Source organism: Cyprinus carpio, chromosome A2 (assembly GCF_018340385.1).
Source record: "Cyprinus carpio isolate SPL01 chromosome A2, ASM1834038v1, whole genome shotgun sequence".
NCBI lineage: Eukaryota > Metazoa > Chordata > Actinopteri > Cypriniformes > Cyprinidae > Cyprinus > Cyprinus carpio.
Window position 1 is genome coordinate 8,022,533 of NC_056573.1, and position 9,427 is coordinate 8,031,959.

At 36.8% G+C, this 9,427-nt stretch overlaps 1 protein-coding gene across 1 annotated transcript in view; it reads right to left on the reverse strand.

The window, feature by feature from the left end:
* The window catches only part of cwc25 (CWC25 spliceosome associated protein homolog), a 66,273-nt gene that overhangs the window by 40,381 nt on the left and 16,465 nt on the right, over positions 1–9,427 (reverse strand). The window lies entirely within an intron of this gene.

Genomic DNA, 9,427 nt, shown 5'->3' on the forward strand with positions numbered 1-9,427 from the left:
CAGTGATAAAGGCTATGCTGATTAGCATTGCATTATTATATACTTTATTATAATAAAACTTATAATAAGGAGAACTCTGATAAACCATAGGGTAAATGTACCTATTAAGCTCACCAAAATCTACATTGACACATTTTTAGTGCACAAGATATTGGTTTCAGTACAAAAAGTTATGTTAAAATAAAATATTAATCTCTCACACAAAAATATTTAATTTTATTTTAAATGACAAAAGCATTTCAATTAAGATGCAAAAAGTTTGGCTATGCTTAATGGGTACGTTTGTAACCTTTAAGCACACCCCTGTTCCCATTAAGCTTACATCATGTTTTACTAAAAATTCTTGTTTATTTTAAACAAACTTCATAAAGAAAAATAAAATTTTTGTACAAAGTTAATCACAAAAAAACAACAAAAATCAAGCAGCAAGTCATTCAATCTGATCAGTTATGGCGCTTTTCCACTGCGTGGTACGACTCTGCACAGCTTAGTACGGTACGGTACTGTACGGCTCGGCTTGGCACGGTTTGCGTTTCCACTGTAGTTTAGTATCGCTTTAGATAATGGGTTTAGTTTAAACATGGATATCAACGTGTGCTATTCAGGTCTCACCTGTCCGCGCCACAGACTGTATAAAAACATGGATGTAGTGTCTGTGACGTCAACCGTAGAGTGTTTTTAAAGCACAAAGTGGGCAGAGCAGGCCGTCGCCATCTTGCCAGCGCGTCACCGTGCGCAGGGCTCTAAATTAACTTTTTGCACTGGTGCGCCCAAACTTTTGACCGCAGTTTTACAAGGTCACTTTTTTTTTTTTTTTTTTAAATCACTATCCATACAGGCAATATTGACTTTTAAATGATTAACAAACAATCTGGTCAACAAAGTTCTTTATTTGAAGCACAATTCTACAAGAAAGGTAACTGAAAAACTAAAAGTGTTGGTGCTTAAAGTGCTTCCCTGAGCTGAAATTTAAACTTAAACATCTCAAGATAAATGAAATAAAAAGAAAATCTAAATTAAGTGTTTTAAGGGCTTCAAATTGAACATCTCATGGCTCAATGTCTTATGGACTATCCTCCATTGCAGTCACATGCCCCTCGGATGGCCAACTCCTGTAGTTTGGCCTTCTTGATCTTTGGCCTTGGTTAAACTGTAGACAGTAAAAGAAATGGACACAGCGACCTCATTGGAACTCAATTGAGACAAGTGAAGCCCATTTTTAGCGATTTTTAGCACTTCCGTTTCTGACGCGGACTCAAACTAAGCTTGATGACGTCAGCAACCTGTCTGACAGATGTAAATCTTCTAGTAGCTGTGCGTGCAAACTGCCATCGTTAATCTTGCAGAGACGGCGAGCTTGAGCAGGGAGTTCTTTGGCCTGAGTAAGCAGGAGTAAGTATTCTGATTAATTATTTTGTATAGTATTTTAAAATGTAACGCCAGTACGCCATATCTCTTGACGTCTCCCCGATTGCCTGCGAGCTTCTCTTCCTGTCTGTACGGTAATTTCTCTACTGTGCGACAGAGAGTCGAGTGGTTATGACGCAATCGTTAGCCTATTTTTACAAAAAAAACTGTTTCTACGGGGCCATAATGTAACATAGAAGGTAATGGAGCCCTTTATACATTGTCGTGTATCTTTAGAAATAAATAATGGAAGAACGGAGTCTTTAAACGCCTCAGATGTAAAGTTATTCGCTGTCAAAGTGACGCCAAAATGAATGGGAGTCAATGGGATGCTAACGCAAGTGAAGTTCTGCTACAAGATGGCGGCACGCGGCCGACTTCAACTTCCGGTCGACTTCCTTCCCCCCTGATTCTAACGATCTAAACGCAAAGTGTAAATCGCACGGTGCAGGTGCACTCAGGGCGTGTCCAAATCCACTTTTGCTATTTTAACGACGGAAAAACTCGCGCGGCGCGCGGTCTAAACGGGTCTATTCTCTTAATGAGTAATGGGTGTTTTTTGGGCGTAATGTGCAATAAACTAATCAGAGTCTCATCTTCCAACGCAGAGCCAGTTGTGCTCGTGCCATGACGGATTTGCTATTTACACGGCGGAATTTGGCAAGCGCAAAGACAGAACGCATCTCCGGGATGAAACGGCTGCTCGTGTGCGAGCAAATAAATGGCCTAATTCTGATACATGCGATGACTATCCATTATGACATGTAGGCATTTTTATATTTAATAGCCTACAAAAAAATATTATGCATCGCAATCCTTTAATTTTTAATATTTGGCATGTTTGTGTGCTGCTGTGCGTCCATGTGTTTAATAAGCAGCACGCACTAACATGCTCTTTAAATAACAGAAAAAACATCGCGCCAGACCAGGTTTGAGTTGGTCTATGGCGCAGTCTATTTTCAGCCCCTTAAAATAGCAATGCGCCTGAACACACCTATTTTTTAAACCAGCACACCCATGGGCGCACAAATGGGCGCAAATGCATTTCCTAATTAAACGACGTGGCACTGGACGGGAAAATGCGAACGGCGCCGGACTGAAACTAGCAAACACTCGCGCTGCGACTTGCGTCGCATTGCGCCGGGTGTATGATAGGGCCCTCCGTCTTCAGTTCTGTCTTTGCTTTCTCCCTCGAATCAAAATCAACTGATCTTAAAGGTCGGAAGACCGAATCCATGTTCCACGTGGTGCATTCGGAGAATATTTTTGCTGAATTACCGCTGGGTGTGAATTGCAGTCAAAAAAAAAAAAAAAATGGCTTTATCTTCTCTTACAACTTGTGACAAGCATTCAGCACATGCAGCTGACATAACTTTAAATAAACGCGAAAAAAAAAAAAAAAAATTCTATCCAGTTATGAAGTGTTTTTGTGTGTGTGTGTGTGTGTTGACAAATCTTTCGTGATGTCCTAACAGCCAGGATTCCTACACAACACGTCCGCTAAAGTCCGATTCGTGACCTAATGACTCCTTTGAGCCGATTCATTATAATGAATGGTTAAAGCAATCGGTCTGCCCGTCAGTGTCTGAATCGGTGTATAACAAATCATTACTTCTTAGAAGAACATACACATCTGAAATGAGAAAGTAAGTGTGCTTAACCCATTTAGCAAGAGTGTTTAGTAAAATTTAGCCTTAATAATCCACAGTATATATAGGCCTCTGCCAATGTGTAGTAAATTGCCTATAAAATCATTTAAAGTTAGACCGGAGTGAGATGAAACTAGATCAAAGCACAAAGCAAGCTGTTGCTAGCTAGCTGCTAATTTTATTAAATTTTATATGGTAAAAAAATTACACTATTACACCTTTTAACGCTAAATTTTTAATGCTACTTTTTAATTGATATGATTACACTAAAATAATTATCAGGTCTATCAAAAAAGGATTTTATCTTTCAAAACCATGAAAGCCAGTCGTGGAAAAATCACAGCTTTATTTGCAAAGAGGGCAAGAAAGGATGACAGTGAGAGTGACAGGTAATATCTGTGTCTGATAATTGCATAATTTGTAAATAGATAAAATTGTGATACCTTTGACATTTCAAATATACTTTGGTCTCGATGATGTTTACATGTAAAATAAGTTGTAATCGCTTTCTTTTACTATCTAGCCTGACAGTGATCGTTTTTTTTCATGAAAAAATAGGAAAAAAAAAAAAAAAAAAAAAAAAAAAAACATCACAAATTGTTTCTTATTGTAATTATGTTTCTTATTGTATTTATTTTAAATTTAACATTTATTGTCAATATTGGGCTTGCGGATCATGTGGGTACTAGGGTACTCTTTGCTGTGTGTGGATGACCATGTCGGTCAGCCACCACCGAAGACCAATTTTGACCCAGGAAAAACCCTGGGTTATGACGCAATCGTTAGCCTATTTTTACAAAAACTGTTTCTACGGGGCCATAATGTAACATAGAAGGTAATGGAGCCCTTTATACATTGTCGTGTATCTTTAGAAATAAATAATGGACAAATGGAGTCTTTTAACGCCTCAGATGTAAAGTTATTCGCTGTCGAAGTGACGCCAAAATGAATGGGAGTCAATGGGATGCTATAGCAAGTGAAGTTCTGTTACAAGATGGCGGCACGCGGCCGACTTCAACTTCCGGTTGACTTCTATCCCCCCTGGGTTAAACCAGCTGGCCACACTCTCTCTAGTATTAAAATCTTCCAGACTTGGCCCCTCTACACTGATTTTTATCAGATCTTCCACTGTGTCTAAATGAAGGGATGCTCTCGTGTCTGATCTGAACAGCTAAACAGTCCCTAAACAGCTTATACTACTGTCTCAGCTATTAAAATAGTTCAGTTTTGTATGTAATAGCAAAGAGATTATGTTTCATTTCGTTTTTTTATTAAGTTAATTTAGAAAAACGCCTGGAGCATTTTTTGTTTGTTAAATATAAGATTTAGCTTTTTTTTTTTTTTAAAGTAATGACCAAGTGGCCATGATAAATATATCTATAGAAAGCTTTAAATGATAACTTAATGAAATAAAACAAATATAAAACAAAATCTCTTTCATTATAATAATAATCCGTAAATATGCATTTCTCTCTAAAGGCGCGTCTAATGAGATGGCGAGTCAGGATCAGCAACTTCACCCTTGCGACTCAGAAAACACTAGTTTATTAGTAAATGATTCAAATATCTCCTTACTATTTCCCCCGTCATTACTTTTGCCAGTGCTTTGCGGCAAGCATTCACAAGAGTTCTAACAGTTCGGACATCGCGTGAATCAGAGGTTAAAAAAAGATATCGTTTTGTCCGATCGTTTTGTCTTTACACATCAATGTATTGTTACGAGCCACAGGGTTTAATTTAGATTTTTCTGTGCATTTTTTTCTCTCTCTCATAGATTCAGTTACCATTGCCAAGCATTGTACGGCTGAGAGACTGCAACGCCTGAAGATAAAAATCATAATTTGTGTTCTACTGAAGAAACAAAGTCACCTACATCTTGGATGCCCTGGGGGTAAGCAGATAAACATCAAATTTAAATTTTTGGGTGAATTATCGCTTTAAATCCTCTGCTTAAACAGCTGCAGTGATGGGCATTTTCTGGATTTCTTCTTCAGGGCATATTTGGAGTTTCAGTGCAAGAGCACCCTCTGGCCAATTTACTACTGATCACACAACCATGCTTCTCTGAAAGATACACGACAAATCGCAGCTTCTGCCTAATAGGGCTGTGCGATATGGACAAAAAAAACCTATCACGATTTTTTGATCAATTTTGCGATTTCGATTTTAATCACGATTTTGACACGTAGATATGCTTTACAGTCATAAATGCATTCAGTATAAATTTGAAACATATTTCCAAAAGAAAACCAATGAGAGCTTTAAAAAGTTGTGACATGTCTCTAGAACAGACATAAGTCAAAATAATCACTAAGTAAAGATGTCAAAAAAAAAATGTTTAGAAATATGGCAAAAAAAATAAAAATAAAAAATCCCGTGTTCAGGGTTTTTTTTATTTTTGCCATGCATTGTCATAGAGCTCATTGTAGCGGTGTCTCAGTTGTTGAAAATGATTTGTTATACATTATACAGGTTCACATGTACTCCGTCTGCAGTGCATATACAGTATGTGTATGCGGTGCAGAAGCAGCAGCGAGAGCGCGTTATTGTAACACGAAAGAACATTAAAATAATGCGCGAGCGCGAATCTTTCCACTCGCACGCAGATTTCCTTTGCTCTGTCACAAAACCAGACACGCGGGCTCAGATACACGCTGCTCTCCTCCGGAGAGTGTGCGCACTTAAAACATGTCTCCTCTCACTCACAACTCTCTCTATGCTCATGCGCTAGATATTCATTCTTTTCGCACCTTTCGATTTCTAATCTTTTCTGTTCACATCTTTTACCGCGTGCAGTGTGAATGATCTGATCCATTAACATGGGCTCGGAAAAAATACGCATCACAGACAGAGTGTGTGAACCTGGAGTTAGGCATATGCCCAGTGTATTCTGTTCTCGCGCTCCACTTAGGTGCGCTGCATTCTGATTGGATCGGATAGCATACTGAGGGAGGTTGGGACCGCGGAAAATCTTGCTATAAAACGATTTAGAAATCGCGCACACTCAAATCGTGATTTTATTACGATTTCGGTTAATCGCACAGCCCTACTGCCTAATCACAATTTAACGCCTTTGCGATTTAATTTTAATTATGCAGCCCTAGTCTGCACAACGTTTTTGTACAAGTTCAAGTTGCATTGTTCAAAATACCTGTAGTAGCACAGCAGTGCATTCCTTTTTACATTTAATTAAGGTGGACTAGATCAGACTGTAATACAAAACTGAGTTTGCCAGGTGCATACAACTTTATGACAGGTTTTCATGAAAGTGTTGGTCAGTTTTTCTGCTTGACAAAAATATTAATCAATAAAAAAATAAAACTGAAGTAAGATTAACAAACTGAGAAATGTTTATTTTTCGTTAAAACAGATGTTGCCAAAGTTTTCCTTTGGGGACATAATTTGAAGTTGGAAAAAGGTAATGAATTACAATATATATTTAAAAAAAAACTAACAAAAAAAAACACGCAGATTATCGCAATATTTAAAATTGCAATAATATTGTATTGTGACACAAGTATCATGATAATATCGTATCGTGAGGCCTCTGGTGATACCCACCCCTAATATTAACCATAGGCCTTGGCTACCGGACTGTACTACGTGCGATAGTCAGCATTCAAATTAAGTCTATCATGAATAAATGTTAAATAATTGCATAATATAAAATAGGCCTACAAGAAACCATTTTTATCCATCCTGCAGTCTTGTAAGTCCATTGACTGATCGTCTTTTCCCCGTAATGTGTGTATAGTTATTACCCTATTATTATTGGTTACATTTTTTTATTCATTTATATTCATTTTTCCCTTAATTTTATTCTCTTAACGTTCTGAATACTTTTGTAATTAATAGCCTACAATAAATTCTCAACATGCCAATAAAACTTTGATTATGCTGACTGGAATTTTTACTGGAATGCAGTTTAAATTTAACATTTAATTTTATTTCAGCTAATTAATAGAATGTAATTATAAATACTATAGTGTTTTGTTGAGGAATTAATCATTCATGTAGTTTCATTTGTAAATGAAAACACAACACGCTCATTTATCATCACACATGGGCATAAATACAAAGTCAAAACTTCATTGGCATAACTGTCAGGCGTTTATTTGCAAAATATATGGTAGGCTAGGAAATACTAGTGTAATTATGCAAAACGTTAACTAGGTAAAGTGATACACAAATTGAAAGGGGAAATAAGCATATATAACAATAAATATTAAAATATAGCTCTAATAAGTTAATGTAATAATAATAATAATAATAATAATAATAATAATAATAATAATATACAAATATTAAATGTTAATAAAAATTATCTTCTCATTATTATTATTATTATATTCAAATATTGTCTAATTGTCTTATTTACTAAACTTACTACTAAACTTGTTTACACTACGAAAAATATTTACACTGGCGAAAAATATTTTTTGTATTACATTAAAATAAAGATAAATTCAATTAGCCTATTCTACTTACAATTGTGTGTGAAGTCGAAATCAACCACAACTTTGCTTTAAAATGCATTGCAAAATCTCCTAACTGGGATCCTGAAAATGACCGGGGGGCCAAGATGGCCCTGTGAATGGGCAGAACATTCGAGCTCTCAGCATCAAACTCAGTTAATTAGGATAAATTAGTCTTCTGAAAGATCTTTCCCATTGAGCAAAACTGTACAGTATTTTGGCATATCTTTTACATATTTACGTTAAAGCAGAACGCCTAAATCTGCACAAAAACAAGTGCTATTAGCAAAGCAGCAAACAGTGATGACAGGGTGACTAACACTGATCATGATTATGAAGATGTGATGATTCATGATTTGGAAAACCAAGAAGAATTTCCCCCACTTCCCATAACACCCAGTAAGCCTCCAATCACCAAAAAAAACTATGCTTTCCCAGTTTAGTGCATACAACTTAAAGTCTGATGAGATAGTTGCTAAATTGGCTCATCTCATCAATACAAGAAGCGATGCACTAGAACAGATGGTTAAAGGTACACAAGGAGAAATTAAGGACTAAGCAGAAAAGCAGGGCTCCATTGAAAGACGTGTAGAGATAAGTGAACAATCTACTCTGACCTGCATGAATCGTGTGGCAGACATGGAGTGTTACAGCAGGAGATGGAACATGAAAGTGCACGGCATCCCAGAAGCGGTGAAGGAGAATGTTCACGAGGAGGTGATTCGTATTTGTCAAGAAGTTTTACCGCAAGAAAGAGAGCAGCTGCCAGCTGCAATTGATGTAGTGCACCGGTTGGGATCCAAGCGTTTGAATGAGTCAAGGCCTCGGGCTGTCATTGTTCGCTTCACTGTGAGGAGATACAGGGAAGCAGTGTGGAAAGCTGCGAAAAACAGCCCGTTTCTTCGAGATCATGGCTTGCGTTTCACTGAAGATTTAACTAAGAAGGACAGAGATTCCAGACAAAGTATGGCCTTTGAATAAAAAGGCATGAGAAGAGGGTAAATCAGCATACTTTTTTGACAGTGTGGAACTGTAAAAGAAACAAGCATGTTGTGGTCCACTTGAAAATGTAGGTTTGTCATTTCATTTTTCTAGTGAAAGTGGCCAACAGAAACTGTACTCTTGCTGCTAATTTGCTTTCAAGGGGAAAACTGCCAATTGAAAGGTTATTGATCAGTTATCCTTGTTCATATTTTTTAAAGGTGCTTATCTCAGCTGAACCTGAGTTTTAGTTTCTTAAATTTATCCAGAGGTTGACTTTATACAGTAAATAGTTTTTTCAATTTGTTCTGTTAATCTGTTAAATTTATCTATTTTCTCTTTTAACACTAGGGAACTGCATAATAATATTAAAATACAAAAAGCTCATTCAGTTAATGATGATAGCAAATTTTGGAATGCTCAGTTTATTCAGTATGGTTTTCCCATGGTACTGAACAATCAGCTGGGGTAATAACACTTAAGAATAGATTAAATGGTGAAGTTGTGCAGTCTGTAAGTGATCCTGAAGGTCACTTTGTTTGTCTGTTATTCAATTGTAATGATACGTTTATTATTACAGCTAATGTTTATGGGTACAACAGGAAACCAGAGAATGATAGCCTTTTGGGGGCTGCAGGGAACACCTTTAAAGGTTAGTTGGACAAATATCCAAATGCTTATATAATAATGGGAGGGGATTTTAACATCATTCAGGACTATGCTACAGAAATGGCCACCAGGTCAATCAAATTCATCAAATTTTATGGATAAATTTAATCTAAAAGATATCTGGAAAGTTAAACACCCTAATGTCATAGCCTTCACATGGAGTAATAAGTCAGGCTCTAATCCATCCAGAATAGACTATTGGTTAATTTCTGCAAGTTTTGATAAAGATATTTTACCTACTCCTTT